Genomic DNA, 18,020 nt, shown 5'->3' on the forward strand with positions numbered 1-18,020 from the left:
AATCAAACGTTAAGGAGAAACCAGGCAGAGCGCATATTCTACACGCGTGAAAAGAGTACAGGCGCGAGTAGATCCATATCAAGGGTGTCCGTAGCTTTTTTACAACGCCCGTTTTACCAAGTTTTACTCCGACTTCTCAATACTAATTTCTGACTATCGTTCACATGCGCAACAGCACTCACACAATCCCCACCCACGACGAGCAGAACGAACAGTGGATTGCAACGGCATGCATACGTACACTCGCCTACAAGATCCAGCGTGGCGCGCGAGCGCGTGACCGGCGTGGCCAGTACCAGGGTTGCCAGATGGTCCCACCAAATAATGGCTAAATGATCTTAAAAATGTAGCCAAAAGCCATTCAAAAGCAAATTTTTCGTGAGCGAAAAATAGCCAAAACGTTTTAATTATGACATTCTGCAGGTGGCTTATATATAGATGGCGTAGATGGTGTCCAAATCTCACAGCGTATTTTTCCAGCTCTACACTCTACACTCTTCACTCACTCTTAGAAAAATTTACACGCTTTGGGGCGTATCTTGTCCCACAACAATAATCGTCATCCGTGCTGCCCGCGTTTCCTTTCTTTAACGCTGCGAGCCCGGTACTTTCCAGTCACGAACGGCATGCGCGTTATCAGTGTGACGCAGCATTATCGACTGGACAGTAGCGAGCGCCGAGTTTCAAGAAAGGAAACGCAAGCAAGGCAGATGACGATTATTGTTGTGGGACAAATATACACCCCAGATGGTGCAACCGTTTTAAGAGCTTTTAAAACGGTTGCACCCTTTGGGGTGTATCCAGGCAGCAAGTATACCATGTACTAAACCCGGACCTTGCATCTTTGCAGCGCAGGCACGTACCCAGGGGGGGGCCCGGGGGGGCCCGGGCCCCCCCCCGAAATCAAGTGGCATACCCCCCCCCCCTCCCCACCCAGGCCACCACTCCTCCCACATTCCTAAAGTGCCACCAGATCAATGTTGAGAGTTCGCATCTGTTCATCGGTCAGCATTATGCTGCCTTTTTCACTCCTTTTAGATGGCGGTAGTTATCGCCATCTCTTGTAATGTGAAGGACAGTTTTCTCGTAGATTCCGCACCCGTGCGATTAACTCGAGATGCGTTCAGTTGTGGCCATCTATTCAACCATCACGCGCATAGCTGTTGCTTTTGTTAGTTCAACCTTTGTTTAGGCTGATCCTGGGACCAGGAGAGGGATGCGGCTGTTACTCAGCTGGTCTTTACTCTCATGGAACGAGTTGCGGCTGGAGAAAACGCCAATTGCGTTTAACTTATCCCTTTGCTTCATTGTTTCCTTGAGTTACGGCTCGCCAGGACGCTGGCAGATAGCCGGAATCATATACACGTGATATGGGTTAGATAAGGTGGGAAATAAAATAATGTGAAAGAGCGTCCATCATGGAACCCTGCAATAACCCTTCAACCCATAAGCACGATGACTGTCGCCCGTTACCTCGTCTGTTTTCCCCTAACTGTATAGCACTTTTCGTGCAAAATTTGCAACTGGAAACAAAAATCGCAGAGTTGAGAAATTAAGCGATCTACTAAGGGAGAGAGCCAAGGCAACAACCAAACTGCAAGCAAATTGCCAATAAAAAAAAGTTAACCGTTGTTTATGAGAATATTTATGGATCAACATCTTTTTATTTAAAAAGGAAGTAGAGAAAACGCCGCCGGAAGTGGAGAACAATTACTTATTTTGAATGACGCTTCTACAGTTATCGGTCGAACCGCCTCACGTAGCCACTTCTCTGCTGTGCTTATGTGGGTGTTTTTCTAACCTTTCGCAGTGAGCGCAGTACGTCTAGAATCGCATAGTCCTGCGCTCTACGCGGTTGTATGGGACTGGCGGCCACACAGTGTTACGCAATTCGCGGAACTGTCAAGACTGATCAACAAGGCGAAAATAACTGATATATAAAACTATAACATGAGAAAGACTGAAGAAGCCGCAAAAAATGAACGCAGCCTGAAATCAGTAAAAACTAAACCTGGCATAGGACAAACCATGATGTATTCACTAAAAGATAAGAAAGATAATATCATCAGCAACCTCGAAGATATAGTAAAAGCAGTGGAAAATTTCTAAGCTGACCTGTATACAGTACCGAGAGGAGTCACGATAGTTCACTTAGAAACAGTAATGAACAGGATACAGAAACTCTCCTATAACTAGCGATGAGGTCAGACCCTGCAAGACATGAAACGATGAAGAGCGGGAGGATAAGGTGGAACAACAGTCGATTTAATCAAAGATGGAGGAGACATAATGCTTGGAAAACTGGTGGCTCTTTATACGAAGTGTCTATCGACTGAAAGGGTCCCAGAAAACTGGAAGAATGCAGACATTATACTAATCCACAAAAAAAGGGGGACGCTAAAGAATTGAACAATTATGGGACCATTAGCTTGCTCCCAGTATTACATAAAATATTTACCAAAATAATCTCCAATAGAATAAGGTTAACACTGGATTTTGTCAACCAAGGGAACAGGCTGGCTTCAGGAAGAGATACTTTACAATGGATCACATCCATGTCGTCAATCAGGTTATCGCGAAATCTGCAGAGTACAATAAGCCTCTCTATGTGGCTTATATAGATTACGAAAAGGTATTTGATTCAGTAGAGATACCAGCAATCGCAGAGGCACTACGTAATCAAGGAGTGCAGAACGCTTACGTAAAAAGCTTGGAAAATATTGCTACATGCGTGAGGTATTTGTTTGTTTGAACGAGGCGCGTAGGCGCCATCACTCCAGAAAAGAGGAGGAAGAACGAACTGGGCTCGCGCTGTGAATCTAACCGGTTAGTGCATCAACCATTGTTGTAAATATAATCTGTAAATAGTTTCTCGTCTTACTGACTCGTCTTTCGCGTTAGAATATCTACAGAGGTTCTACAGCTACCTTAATTCTACACAAGAAAAGCAGGGAGATACCTAAGAAAGGGGTCACTGTGGTATAAACTTTTTTAAACAGGGTTGAAGTACCTCAGACAGGCTGGCCAACGTTTCGATAGGTGGACCTATCTTCAGACAGGGAGGCACAATTTCTCCAAAGCTATTTTCTGCGTGCTTAGAAGAATTCAAGTTATTAAACTGGGAAGGCTTAGGAATAAAGATCGACGGCAAATATCTCAGCAACCTTCGGTTTGCCGATGACATTGTTCTATTCAACAACAATGCAGACGAGTTACAACAAATCATTGGAGACCTTAACAGACAGAGTGTAAGAGTGGGGTTGAATATTATTATGCAGAAGATGAAGATAATGATAAATAGCCGGGCAAAGGAACAAGAGATCAGGATGACTAGTCGCCCACTAGAGACTGTGAAGGAGTACGTCTACCTAGGTCAATTAATCAGAGGGAACCCTGATCATGAGAAGGAAATTCACAGAAGAATAAAAATAGGTTGGATCGCATACGGCAGACATTGCCAGCTCCTGACAGGAAGCTTACCGTTATTATTGAAAAGTAAGGTGTGCAATCAGTACATTTTGCCAGTGCAATATGTCCAGTGCCAATGAATTTGCCAGTGCATTTCCCAGTGCATTTTGCCAGGGCGTATGGGGCAGAGACTTGAGAGCAAGTTAAGGACCACGCAAAGAGCGATCGAACGAAGATTGCTAGGCATAACGCTAAGAGAGAAAGAGAGTGGTTTGCATCAGAGAGCGAACGGGTATAGACGATATTCTAATTGACATCAAGAGGAAAAAAATGTAGCTGGGCAGGCTAATAATGGGTGTAATGCGCCGGTTAGATCACCGTTGGACCATTAGAGTTACAGAATAGTTACGAAGAGAAGGGAAACGCAATCGAGGACGACAAAACACTAGGTGGAGCGATGAAATTAGGAAATTCGCGGGCGCTAGTTGCAATCGGTTGGCGCAGGACAGGGGTAATTGGAGATCGCAGGGAGAGGCCTTCGTCCTGCAGTGGGCATAAGACAGGCTGATGATGATGATGATGATGATGATGGAGGTGGTGCCCCCCCCCCCCGAAAAAACAACCTGGGTACCTGCCTGTTGCAGCGTTTCCCAGTGAGCGGATCAACACGGATCTAGCGTCGCCATGCCTGCTGAATCCTCTTCTGACGGCGCAGCTGTGAGGCATATCTACGAAAAATTCCTTAAGAAAAGGGTGACTTAACTGGTGGCCTACGACGGACCTATCGCCCGAACGGCTGATCGCGCTCTCACTACAGCGGCTGATGTGCGCAGCGGCTATTCTGGCAAACGACGCACCTTGGCTTTGTTATAAGAGCCACTGTCTGGATGGAGCCAGCATCACTTCAGAGCGATCCAGGCAGAAAGTAGCACCTGCCATGTACTAAACACGGACCTTGCATCTTTGCAGGTACGTAAGCGTTGAACCGTTCATCTCGGGCTCAAATTATAGCTGCTGGATCGCTCTGCATTGTTGCTCTGTTGTAGGAAAATTGTAATGGGTGAAAATCCGCTGAAATCGTTTGGACAGGTTCTTGCGGACAAACCGCCGGGTACCATTAAAGAACTAGCTAAAGCCTTACTCGACATAACCTCAAAGCTAGAAAGTATCACAACAAGCATCATAGTTGACATAAAAAGCTTAGTAGCAGACAACAAACAGTCCCAGAGGGACATGCAGGACATCAAGACATCCATGGATATCATGAATAGGACATTTGAGCTGTATCGTATGGACGGGATCCAAGAATGAAAAGAACGTTTATTGCGGAAACACACAGGGTATATATAGTCGTCGGCATTCACAGGCACGTGTTGCCGTAATCTTCGTGCTGTCAGTCAGTTCAGGCCGATACGTGCGACGCATGCGTAGTCTGCACGATACATCTTTCTCTGTTTAATAGTTGGATAAAGCCGAGATACACAATGCACTTGATTGAAGTTGTGGTCGTACTGCAGCCGTCTTGGCTGACGAGTTATCCGCTTAGACCGTCTTGGGATCGGTGTTGTAGGTTGAGTCGGGTTTGCGGGCCAGTTGGGAATGTTACCGGCTGGTCGTCCTCGCTTTCCGGCTCATCGCTGTCGAGGTCATCGTGTCGAAATGGCTCACGCGTTGTAATCAGGTGTCTCCGATTCCGACGAAGAACTTGGTCACCTTCAGTAACAATGCGATAGGACCTAGGCGCAGCCGGTCCCATGACCTGCGCTTTGCGGGTCCATGCTTTATCTCGGATCCTCACCACATCCCCTTTTCGGAGTACTGGTAGGTCCTTTCTGTGTGCGCCAAGTTGTCTACGCTTAGACACAAAATTTTTAGGTTGCGAGCTGAAGTCCGGAAGCCTGGTTCGTAGTCTCCTGCCTTGCAACAGCTCACCCGGGGAACGACTGTGCTCCAGTGGTGTAGATCGGTAGCTGAGCAGGCCCAGCCAGAAGTCGTCGTGATTTTCTTGTGTTTTTTTCATGATCCGTTTTACTATCTGGACGCCTTTCTCCGCTAGTCCATTGGACTGTGGAAAGCCAGGACTAGATGTCACGTGCTTGAAATCGTACCTGGACGCAAAGGTGGCAAACTCGTGAGACGCGAACTGGGGGCCGTTGTCACTGCATACTTCGACTGGGATTCCATATCGCGCAAAAATGCAGCTCAATTTGGCAATGATCGTGCTCGACGTGGTGTCACCCAGTTTTTCCACTTCCGGGAAGTTTGACTGCGCATCGAACATGCACAAGTACGAGTTTCCCCCATCCTGAAAGATACCAACGCCGACTCTGTACCAAGCGTGGCCCGGCGTTGGTCTGAGCATAAAAGGCTCGCTTGGTTGCCTGTATGCATACTTTCGGCAGACGGCGCAACTTTTCAACATCGTTTCAATATCTGCATTAATTCCGGGCCAAAACACCAATCGTCGGGCTCGTGCTTTGCATTTGTTTATGCCCAAGTGCCCTTCGTGTATACGTTGAAGTATTTCGTTCCTCATCGACTTTGGAACCAGTACTTTGGTTCCTTTTAGCACCACTCCCTCTATTAGTGACAGCTCAGTAGCAAAAGGTTTCATGCAGCCATCAAGATTGCCGCTGCCGCCGATATAGCGCATCACTTTTTGTAACTCCGGGTCACTTGCAGTTGCGGCAACTAAGCGGTCAAGGGTTTTTCTGCTTACCAGGTCCGAGACTGCACCAACTGCGTGGACCTCTATTTCTTCTGTCGAGCCACTCGTGTCCGCTGGGTGTTTGATGGGCGTCGACCTTGAGAGCATGTCGGCCAGCAGCAGTTGCTTCCCTGGTACAAATTCAAGCACATAGTCGTAGTTCAGTAAGCGCATGAAGAAACGCTGAAGACGCGGCGGCATGTCACCGATTCCTTTGGATGAAATGGCTAGCAGTGGTCGGTGGTCGGTCTCTATGATTATCTTACGCCCGTATGCGAAATGGTGAAATTTTTCACACCCGAACGTTATGCCCATTGCCTCTTTTTCGATTTGTGAATATCGTTGCTCAGTCTCATTCATCACGCGTGATGCATACGCAACCGGCCGCCAGTTGTCACCATGAAGCTGTAGAAGTGCAGCGCCTAGTCCACTTTTAGAAGCGTCAGAAGAAATTTTAGTTTCCCTGGCAGCATCGAAAACAGCCAACACAGGTGCGCTGCTGAGCCATGTGCAGATGGCTGTCCATTCATTTGCGTGGTTGGCCGACCATTCAAACTTGGTGTCCTTTTTGATGAGACTGCGCAAAAGTTGTGTCTTTTCTGCCAGATTCGGAATGTATTTCCCAAAGTAGTTGGCAACACCTAACATTCTGTGCACTGCAGCTTTGTCCGTTGGTTGCGACATTTCTTTAAGGGACATGCTCAGTGTGGCATTTGGCCTTATTCCGTCTCGGCTGATGACATCACCCAAAAATTCAACTTCAGTAAGCCCGAACTTGCACTTGCTTGCGTTAAAAGTTAAGCCAGCGTTTTTTGCCAGCTGCAATACATTTCGAAGGCGTGTGTCATGTTCTTCTTTAGTGATGCCCCAGACAAGAACGTCATCTACATATACACGCACCCCTGGAGCCCTGTCAAAAATTTCGCTCAAGGTTTTTTGAAAGACTTCAGGAGCCGAGGCGATACCGAAGGGCAGCCTCAGAAAACGGTAGCGACCAAAGGGCGTGCCGAATGTGCAGATTTTTGATGTGGCGTCATCCAAAGGAATTTGGTGGAAACCTGAATTCGCATCGAGTCGGGAAAAATATTGAGCGCCGGCGAGCTCAGCCTCAATGTCTTCACGCTTAGGCATCTGATAGTGCTCACGTTTCAGGTATTTATTGATATGCCTAGGGTCAATGCATACACGTAGTGTGCCGTCCTTTTTCCGTACAATAACAAGCGGGCTCACCCAGTCCGTTGGTTCTGTCACTTTTGTGATGATGGCGGCTCGTTCCATGCGGTCCAGCTCCTCCCGCAGTGGTTCTTGTAGTGTCAAGGGTACGCGCCGCGCTGGCTGGACTACAGGTATCGAACCAGTGCGTAGTACCATCCGATACTGGCGGGCGACACAGCCTGTTCCTTGGAAGAGTTGAGGAAATTCCTGCAGTATTTCGTCGGCAGCGCTAGCGTTGACTGCATCCACGGACCTCGCGACCAGTCCGAGCGCCTCACTTGCAGATAGTCCGAGTATTGCCTGGTGGCCTTTTTTTACTATAAAGAAGTCGAAACTCCCAGCCTGATTTTTTATGGTGACTGGTAACGACGCAACACCGAAGTGACTGATAGCGTCACCGCTATAGGACCGCAGAATGGAACTGCTCGGCTTCAAACTTTGCATCCCTTTGCACTTCCGATAGACCGAGTAAGGCAGCAAGTTAGCTTGGGAGCCTGTGTCTACTTTCAAAAAGGCATCCTGGCCGGCCACTTTAGCGTTTACGATCCAGTCCGTCGAGCTTCTCACCTTGCAAGTTTTTACATCAAGGATGTCGAAAGTGTTCTGCACGTTGACCACTTCGCTTACTGTAGACCCTTTCTTGCAACACGCTGCAAAATGATTGGTGCCACCACATACAAAACACGTCTTGCCGAACGCGGGACACCTACTACGTTCGTGCGAGCGGTTGCATTTCATACATTTAAACAGACGCTTCTTTACCGACGCGACCTGTTTTTCCGCCTGAGCCCATGCCTCGTTCTGCTGGCTAGACAGTTCAGCAGCCTTGCAGATTTGTTCAGTCTTGGCTAGCGTCAGGTCTTTTACTTTGAGGAGCTTCTCCCGCAACTTGGGGTTATGTACACCGAATACAACCTGGTCGCGGATCATCGACTCCGTTAATTCAGCGAAGTTGCAGCTTCGGGACAGCTTTCGCAAGTCGCGCAGGAAATGCTCAAAGGGCTCCGCTTCGTCCTGGGTTCTTGACCGGAAAGTGTACCTCTCATAGACTTCGTTTTGCTGTTCTTCACAGTACTCTTTAAACTTCCGCACGACCGTCGTGTAATCATCCTTGCGTTCCGCCTCAAGAAAGGTGAAGTTGTAAACACCTCCAGTGCATCGTCGCCAGCAACACTCAGCAGCAGCGCAGCCTTGACAGCTTCTGACCTTGGTTCTTTCGGAGATGCTGTCGCTTGTAGGAACAGTTCGAACTTCTGGATGAACAGGTTCCAATGCTTCGCGATGTTGTCGGATGAGCCGGAAAGTTGCAGATGCTCCGGTGGCTTGACTAGCTCCATTGCTCTGAATGGTTACGTTCATCCAGCGGGCACCACTTCTGACACCATGTATCGTATGGACGGGATCCAAGAATGAAAAGAACGTTTATTGCGGAAACACACAGGGTATATATAGTCGTCGGCATTCACAGGCACGTGTTGCCGTAATCTTCGTACTGTCAGTCAGTTCAGGCCGATACGTGCGACGCATGCGTAGTCTGCACGATACATGAGCAACTAAGGACTGACGTGCACAACGTGCACCGTGAACTATCAGAAGTGAAACACCAGCAGGCAAGCATTATTGGCGATGTGCGCCAGTTGCAGGGGGAAGTGAGAGAAATGCGACAGAAAATAATCGAGCTCAAGCAATAAAGCCGTCGGAACAACTTGGAAATACGAAATGTTCCTGTGTCGGCAGACGAATCGCTGCCAGACATGATGCAAAACATAGCGACTTGCTTGAAGATGGAACTTCGTACCGAAGATATCGATGTAGTGCATCGAGTTCCGACCAAAAACAAGGCTCAACAGAACATTTTGGTAAGGTTTACCGCCATTGCAGTCCGAGACAAAATGATAAAGAATGCCAAGAAAGAGAGATTGTCTACATCGGCCCTTGATAGAATGATATTTTCATTAATGAACACCTCTGCCAAGAGAATAAGATTCTTCTCGCAAAAGCTTGCAAAGCGAGAAGAGAGAAAAATTGGAAGTATGTGTGGGTATCACAGGCCAAAATTCGAATGCGGAAAACCGAGAATCCTCGTGTCTTGCACATCATTTCTGAAGACGACCTGAAAAAGGTAGTTTAGATCTAGCCTCTAGAGCTAAGTCTTGTTTGCCACACCAATCATGGCGTTCTCAATCCGTGATGTTGAACGGGAATTCCACAAAACCCAGGGTATATCGATACTTCACTGTAACATTCGAAGTTTTCGTAGAAACAAAGATACATTGTGTTCCTTTTTGGCACAGCATAATTTTACCTTTGATGTAATTGGCTTAACGGAAACTTGGTTAAAAGAAGGTGAGCACATCTCCATTCCGGGATACAGTCTTGTAAGCAATCCCAGGAATGCAGTATCGCGCGGTGGTGGAGTGGCTCTACAAATCAAGCAGACGGTACCCTTTAGGATAATCGCCAATACTGAGATTAGTAACAGTACGGTTGAATCTCTCTTTGTTCTTTTAGATTCACGCATAGTTGTTGGTACAATATACCGGCCACCAAACTCGAGTCTGCCCGTTTTTTATCAATCGTTGGAATCTCTCCTTTCCACCCTAAGCAGTAAGAGCTATGGTACCATCACTATTGTTGGCGACTTTAACATTGATATCAGCAAAGACACGAATTATGAATACACGCACCTACTGGAGTCATACAACTTTAAGAATACAATCCAAGAACCTACTAGATTATCACCAAGTGCATCTACAACTACAGTCCACGTATTGTGTAACAGTGATAACATACATTCTGGCGTATACGATACGAATCTCACTGACCACTGCCCTATTTTTGTGTTATTACACAGCGCAAATAATGCCATTGCAAAAAAGACAATCTTGGCAAATCGCAGGATTAATTACAAAATACCGCGGCAAAAAATTAAGGAATTTCAAGATGAATTTAGCAGTGACGCTCATATCGAATGCGCAAACTTTGCAAATGCATTAGCCCACATGATGTCTCAGTGTACCACATATAAACAAAACAAATACGAGGAACCTTTGTGCCCGTGGATGAATAACACCATACTTACAGCAATAAAAGAAAAGGACTGGTGGTAACAAAAATGAAAAAAAAAACATAGAGATAACACCTATTATTTGCAAAATTATCGAATATCTCGTAACCACGTAGTAGTTGTTATCCGGAGGCGGAAAAAAGAATACAACGCATTCTTAATAAAACAAGCACAAGGCAATACCAAAAAAATGTGGGGAATTTTAAGAGCAGTAATTGGTAAACCAAAAAAAACCGATCACTCCTGAACATGTCGATGCCAAGGGCGCCGACACTTTTAATGCGTACTTTACTAGCATTGGCCCAACGCTAGCGGAGCGTATTCCAGTTACTGAAAGCAGTGTCGATTGCCCCATCATCCATGCATGTTTTTCCTTGGATCAAGTGGACGAGCATACCATAACCTCAATAATATCAGGCATGCCTTGCTACAAAGCTACTGGCCACGATGGCATTACCGTAAAAGCATTGAAGGACAATATGGATATTCTTGTGCTAGTACTCACTAAAATAATTAGTAACTGTATAAGCCGAGGCACATACCCTGACTTCTTAAAGATCGCAAGAGTTTCTCCTATATATAAAAATGGCGACGTCAATGACCCTGGAAGCTATCGGCCTATCTCTGTGCTTAGCATGATAAATACTGTATTTGAAAAGGTCATCGCGACTCAACTGAAGCACTACCTAAACGAAAACAAGCTTCTAACAGATTCCCAACATGGATTTAGAGGCAATCGATCAACGTCATCAGCAGTGTTAGAACTAACCTAGAGTATATACACAGCTCTACACAAAAACGAGATTGCCGTAGGATTATTTTTAGATTTAAAGAAAGCATTTGACACGGTCTGTCATACCATACTTCTAAAAAAATTACGAACTTAAGGTTTTAGCGAAATTACAATGGACCTCTTTTTAAGCTACTTAAATGGTCGAAAACAACATGTAAAATTTGGCTCCTTTGTTTCCCAGTATACTACTATAGTCACAGGAGTTCCATAAGGATCAGTTTTGGGGCCCATACTGTTCTCGCTATATGTAAACGACCTCCCAACAATACTAAAGTCATCAAAATGTATCATGTACGCTGACGATACCACGCTATTATTTTCGGGTAAATCTCCTGGCGTAATGCAGAAGACTATAAACAGCGAGTTATCCAACACATCAACTTGGTTTGCATGCAATAAATAACACTAAACAGACATAAGACAAAATACATAGTATTCAACTCCCGTTATTCCAGGGCTGACACAATTGGCATGCAAATTCACCTTCTAGGTCGAACAATAGAACAGCTCGACCACATAAAATATTTAGGGGTATTATTGGACTGCAAATTGAACTGGAGACCACATATATGTAGTATATGCGCGAAATCAACTTCGGCTTGCTATTTATTGATAAAATGCAGGGAATGTCTTGACCTTAGCGTACTTAAAGTTGTTTACTTTTCCATATTTCACTGTCACATCACATACTGTTCTGAATCATGGTCTAGCACAGATACAACATACATAGATACCGTCTTTCGGTTACAGAAAAGGGCCTTGCGCATTATGACATACACAAGCCCACATGATAATACTGACATGCTGTTCTGTCGTCTCGGTATATTACCATTATCTCTGGCATGCGAAAAGAAAGTTGCCATTTTGATTAACAATATTTTACGTGGGAATAACTCATTATCACCAAGCCTGTTTATTACACCTAATCGCAATACAAGGGGTGCAACAAATATACATTTCAACCTACCAATCACTCGTAACACGTATGGCAAACGACTACTTGAGTTTCATGGTGCTAAAATTTGGAACACAGTACCTCTTGAGGTAGAAATGGCCAACAATTTCGTGTCTGCTGTTAAAAAGCTATACCTATCAAAAAGTACGTGATTTCCGTCAGTCTGGTTCTCCACTTGTTTCATATTGTGCAAGATTATTCCTCACAGATCTATTCAGAAAGTCTAAACACTTCAGCACAGAGCCTTGCAAATATGTTACTTCTACGTATAATATGCTATTTCGTTTTTTTTGTGTATATGCATGTATTCTCCTGACAGTTTTGTTTTATTACCCTTGATTGATATGCACTGTTTTTCTTTTTTAATGGTTTTAATTGTATGTATCCACCTAACTGTATTAGGTTGCATCATTAAAAACTAGATACGCGCATGACATTGTAGCTGCTACTACATATATGACTATGGACCTGTGTGTGTGTGAAGTGATTTTAGAAAAGGAGACGGAAGAGATGAGTGCAGCGCCGTAACTGTCTCTCACAGGAGGACACCTCAACTGCACTGCACGGGGAAGGGGTGAACGGGAAGAAAAAGAAGGAGAGAAAGACAGGCCGAACGTGGCAAGGGGGGAAAAATTGGAGGACGCTTAAGCTTCGCCTTCAAGAGTGGAACGCGATATCGTTATCGCACCCCGTTCGCACCGCCTACTCAAACGCGCTACGTCAGCCAAACGTCGCGATCGGCGCAGATAGCCGGGCCCCGACGCGCCACGAAGGCGGAAGGGATCATGAGGCGAGTGGCGCACCACGTGTCGGCGCAGCGCCGTACATTGCGAGGAGGGGGTCTTCTGTTTTTGCCGCAAGCTGGCTCTGCGTGTGCGCAGAGCGCAAAAGAAATTTAGCGGAAACGTACTTCGCTACTCGTGAAACTGCGACATCTGCAAGTTACATGGTCATAATTACCGATATACACCGCAGTATAACTTTCTACTGCACGTTTCTAAGGCAACACCGCATTCACTAGAGGCGATTATGTCCCGTTTTGAAGGAACGAACTCGTGGCTGAGTGGTAGCGTCTCCGTCTCACACTCCGGAGACCCTGGTTCGATTCCCACCAGCCCATCTTGCAAGATGTGTTTTATTTATGAAGCGCCTTCTAGGATTTATCGCTCACGGCCAACGCCGCGGACGCCGACACCGACGACACTGGGTTTTCTGCGACACGAGCTCCTTAACGCTGTCGCGTTAAAATGTGAGTGCGGGGCTCAGAGCCGCGCTCTCAAGTGCGTCGCATTGCAGTAGTCCAGCAGTGCCGAAAGAGCGTGCTTCACGATGGACGAGTGGGCTGCAGGGAGTAGCAGCGCGCACTAGCCTTTGGCTACAGGCCCAACAGTTCCTTTGTACAAATTATTATCAATGAAAAATAAACTGAATCGAATTGAGAATCGTGCGCTGTGCGATCGAGACAACACCTCGCGCGCGACGCCGTCGGCAGAAGAGCGTACGCCGAAAAAAAAGCGAGAAAAAAAAATGAAGGTGGGGCATGTGACGTATGCGTCGCGCGATCCTCGAGGTCCGGTATGGGAGAACGCAGGGAAGGAATTTCGCTTGCGTAGCATGTTGCGTAGGCTAGACGGGGCGAGTGTAGAGAGCGTCTTGCTTGGCAGTGGAGCCCGCGTGCTGAAATCATGAGTTCGCGGCACTGAAATATTTGTATCTCGGCTATTAACGAGCCGGTTTGAAAAATTTTTGCGGCAGAACGCTCCCTGGAGGACACGTAACAACGTCCAGCGTATAACGGAAATTTGCTATGGGGCCTGTTGAGGGGGCCTTTAACATCAGCACTAGGGTCGAGCTCCACCACTGGAAAAGCTGGCGCCACCGTCGGCGTGACGTGCATGAGGGATCACGTGGACACAGCGGCCGCATAGGCTGCTTCGGAAGCGCCGAAGCGAGCTGGAAACGAAAGTTTAAAGTACCCCCTGCGCTGTGGTTCTGATTAAGTGGTGAGGCTTTCCCTCCTTGGGTGTGTCCGCTTGACAACATTTGAAGGCGCTATAAAAATTAGATGTTCCGCCCGAAAGGCGAAGCACCGATTGCGATACCAAAGTAGTAGATAGCTATACGAGTAAGGATAGTAGTTTTATCAGCCGTATAAGGTTGCAAACATTCGCTTGCCAACTAAATTAACAATGATAGAACGTGTAAGCGTGACTCAACGAGGACGTAGAAAGAAACACATGCACAGAGACAGTGCTGTCTTTTTCTGTCTGCCAGTGGCGTAGCAACAGGGGGTCTGGGGGGCCGTGGGCCCCGGGTGCAAGGGGCCAGTGGGGGAGGGGAGTGTCATATACATGTGAAGACACCCCTCGTAGCAACAGGGGGGGCCGGGGGGCTGTGGGCACCGGGTGCAAGGGGCCAGTGGGGCGGGGGGGGGGGGGGTGTCATATACATCTGAAGACACCCCTCTTTCCGCCGGCTACACCGGGGGAGGGGGGTGGCAGAAGACCTATGGGCCCTGGGCGCCAGACGACCTAGCTACGCCACTGCTGTCTGCTTCTTTCTGCGTCCTTGTTCAGTCGCGCCTACACATTCTATCATGGATTCAAACCAACTAGCCCGTCAACGTCACCATCATCATCATAAACATCATCAGCCTATTTTATGTCTCCCTGTGATCTCCAATTACCCCTGTCCTGCGCCAACCGATTCCAACTAGCACCCGCAAATTTTCGTCGCACCACCTAGTCTTCTGCCGTCCTCTACTGCGCTTCCCTTCTCTTTGTACCCATTCTGTCACCCTAATGGCCCAACGGTTATCTAATCTGCGCAATACATGACCTGCCCAGCGCCATTTTTTTTCTCTTAAGCCTTATTAGAATATCGTGTATACCCCGTTTGCTCGCTGATCCAAACCGCTCTCTTTCTGTCTCTTAAAATCTCTTAAAATTATGCCTAGCATTCTTCGTTCCATCGCTCGTTGCGCGGTCCTTAACCTGTTCTCAAGCTTCTTTGTCAGTCTCCAAGTCTCTGCCCCATATGTCAGCACCGGTAAAGTGCACTCATTGTATACTTTCCTTTTCAATGATAACGGTAAGCTCCCATTCACGAGCTCACGATGTCTGCCGTATGCGATCCAACCAATTTTTATTCTTCTGTGAATTTGATTCTCATGATCGGGGTTCCCTGTGATTAGTTGACCTAGGTAAACGTACTCCTTCACAGGCTCTAGAGGCTGACTTGTGATCTTGAACTCTTGTTCCCTTGCCCGGTTATTTATCATTATCTTTGTCTTCTGCATATTAATCTTCAACCCCACTCTTACACTCTCCCTGTTAAGGTCCTCAATCATTTGTTGTAGCTCGTCCGCAGTGTTGCTGAATAGAACAATGTCATCAGCAAACCGAAAGTTGAAGTATTCGCCGTCGATCCTTACGCCTAAACCTTCTCAGTTTAATGCCTTGAATACTTCTTCCAAGCACGCAGTGCATAGCAATGGAGTAATTGTGTCTCGTTGTCTGACCCCTTTCTTTTTAGGCATCTTCCTACTTTTCTTTTGTAGAATTAAGGTGGCTGCGGATATTCTGTAGATCTCTGTTTTAACTAAATTAACCACCAAGGTGTCACGCGCGCACAGGTAAACATGAGCACACCTCGCTCGATGAGCGCGGAAATTCGCTGCGAAAATTCTGGATTGAGGAATCGCGGCGGCAGCAAGCGAATTTACCTTCATGCATGTCTTGCTTCAGCGCGAACGAAACGCGGAAAGCACGGCGCATATACAAAGCCACCGGCACTGCGCGCACTCTGCAAGTATCGCAAATCGCTTTGAAGATGAGGCCACACGAGCGCCGGCAACGCGTCCCTATAGACGGCGTCCGCCACAGCGTCTACTACAGCGTCCGCGAACCGCGTGGCCAACGTCGTAGCACCGCCACGAGAAGGAGATTCTTGATGATGGGAAGGAAAGGTTGGGGCAAAGTGCAGCGCAGTAACTGTCTCTCAGCAGAGGACACCTCAACCGCGCTGCACAGGGGGTAGGGACACGTTGTCTCCACTCTGTGCGGAGCGGCGGGCGAGGTGGACATCGAGGCACCGTAGCAGCCGCCGGAGAAGAACGCCCCTCCTCCCTCGCCCCCTTCCCCCGCCTCGCGCGCCACAGGAGAGGGCACGCATCCGAGCCGCGTTCCTGGCTGGAGCACGCGAGATTGAACGGTGGGAACCACAATACGCAATAGTGGCGATGGTGTACGGCCAGCTCAGTGCAATCCCGAAACACCAAAGCACCAATCGTTATAAAGCGTTTGCGTCAGCCACAGGCATCGCTTTCTTAAGCATTTCAAGTCTAGTAGACTTAAAATCACTACGCTATGTCTACGTCAGCCTCCCGTATGAGTGCGATGGCGTTGCTCAACACAGCGAGCCCTGCAGTTGGTAAACGAGCATGATATATATAAGCTTTATGCTTCCGCATTGCCTTTTCTGCCCTGTAAACTTTAGGCATTAATATCCAAAGGGGATCGCATAAAAGGGATCGGACGGGTAGTCTGTGAGGACGCAATTTCCGTAAAACGGGTGAGTTCGTCGTAGAGGGCGGGTCGATCAATAACTAAAACAAAAATGTTTTCATCCTAGTCTGTCGCGAAATATAAATGCTGGCTAACACTGAAATAAGACTTTGCATGGTCATGCCGCATGCTTGTACCGTGCGATATATATAGAACAAACAAATATATTGAACAGATCCAAGATTGCAGATCTTGGACAGAAAGATTATGAAAGCGCTGGAGAAATCGGGCATTGTTTTTGGCACACACCCGTGCCATACCATTTAGTAAGCAGCTGCTTCCAAGAACGCGCGGGAATGCAACAGATTTAGCGCGCCCAAAAAGACATACGGGGCATCGAAGTAAATTTTCACAGGACGCAATATGCAAGATCGCTTCGTACACGTCGGGGGTTCTGGAGGCCGCATGTGAAGTAGAAGTAAAGTGTATCGCAGCTCCAAACTTTCGAATGCATTTTTCTCATTTTGCATTTTTTGAACAGTTCCTGAGTTTTCAAAAAAAAAAAAAAGGATCGCGGTTACATCACATTACGCAGACTCAGTTTTGGAGAGTCTTCAGGGGTTAGATACTGCATACGGGATGCTACTGCGGACTCATATTTGTGTGCTGTCATGTTCTTCATATTGAGACATTAAAATCTTGCACGTAGGGTGTAAGTGGAGTTGTAGCGGTACCAATTATACATCTTCTCCTTTTCTGTGAAAAGTATCGAAACGTAAAACAAATGGCTCCACAGTAGCAAAGCTAGCGCCTTCTTAGTATTACATAAAGCACGAAAAGGCTGAACTTTACCATTGCGGTGGGTATAGTTTTGCGACTTGAACATTTTAAGAACCGCAGCTCTGTGACTAATCATTCTCTAATGTTAACATTTTGCAGTCGGCCCTATGCTATTGCTTAAAACTTGCATTTCAATTTTTACCGAAATTGAGCCAGGTGTTCAAAAGTACGCCTTCACGGGCTTTTTCCCTAATTCAACTCGGGAATTCAATATTTAAGAATACCCGCCGCGCTATACGGTAGTTACCGCGTTGCAGAATCTGGCCCGCATATCGATGGAGGTGGAATGCAAGAAATACGGCCCATTAAGGGTAACTATCGTGGTGCGAAGTATTATACAGGGTGCTTCAGCGAACACTTTCAACAATTCTTATAGGTTGCCTGTGTCAGATAGCCCAATTCTAGTTCTCTAGGTGGTCTAATCGAAGCGGTGGACACTATATCTGTGCAAAGAATTGAAATGCATAGTCGACTAATCAACAAAATAACCGCCAATTATGTTTTTAACTAATTACCTTACGGCCCATATT

At 46.8% G+C, this 18,020-nt stretch overlaps 1 long non-coding RNA gene across 2 annotated transcripts in view; it reads right to left on the reverse strand.

Moving 5' to 3' along the window:
- LOC139061268 (uncharacterized) overlaps positions 1–285 on the reverse strand; it is a 30,393-nt gene extending 30,108 nt beyond the window's left edge. Inside the window, exon 1 of one of the 2 annotated variants that reach the window (XR_011515290.1) lies at positions 242–285. This is a non-coding gene — a long non-coding RNA (uncharacterized lncRNA). Of the gene's footprint in view, positions 1–182 lie in introns of both variants that reach the window. The other variant, XR_011515289.1, reaches the window with a different exon arrangement.
- Between the last annotated feature and the right edge of the window lie 17,735 nt (positions 286–18,020).

This window comes from Dermacentor albipictus, chromosome 6, assembly GCF_038994185.2.
Source record: "Dermacentor albipictus isolate Rhodes 1998 colony chromosome 6, USDA_Dalb.pri_finalv2, whole genome shotgun sequence".
Lineage (NCBI taxonomy): Eukaryota > Metazoa > Arthropoda > Arachnida > Ixodida > Ixodidae > Dermacentor > Dermacentor albipictus.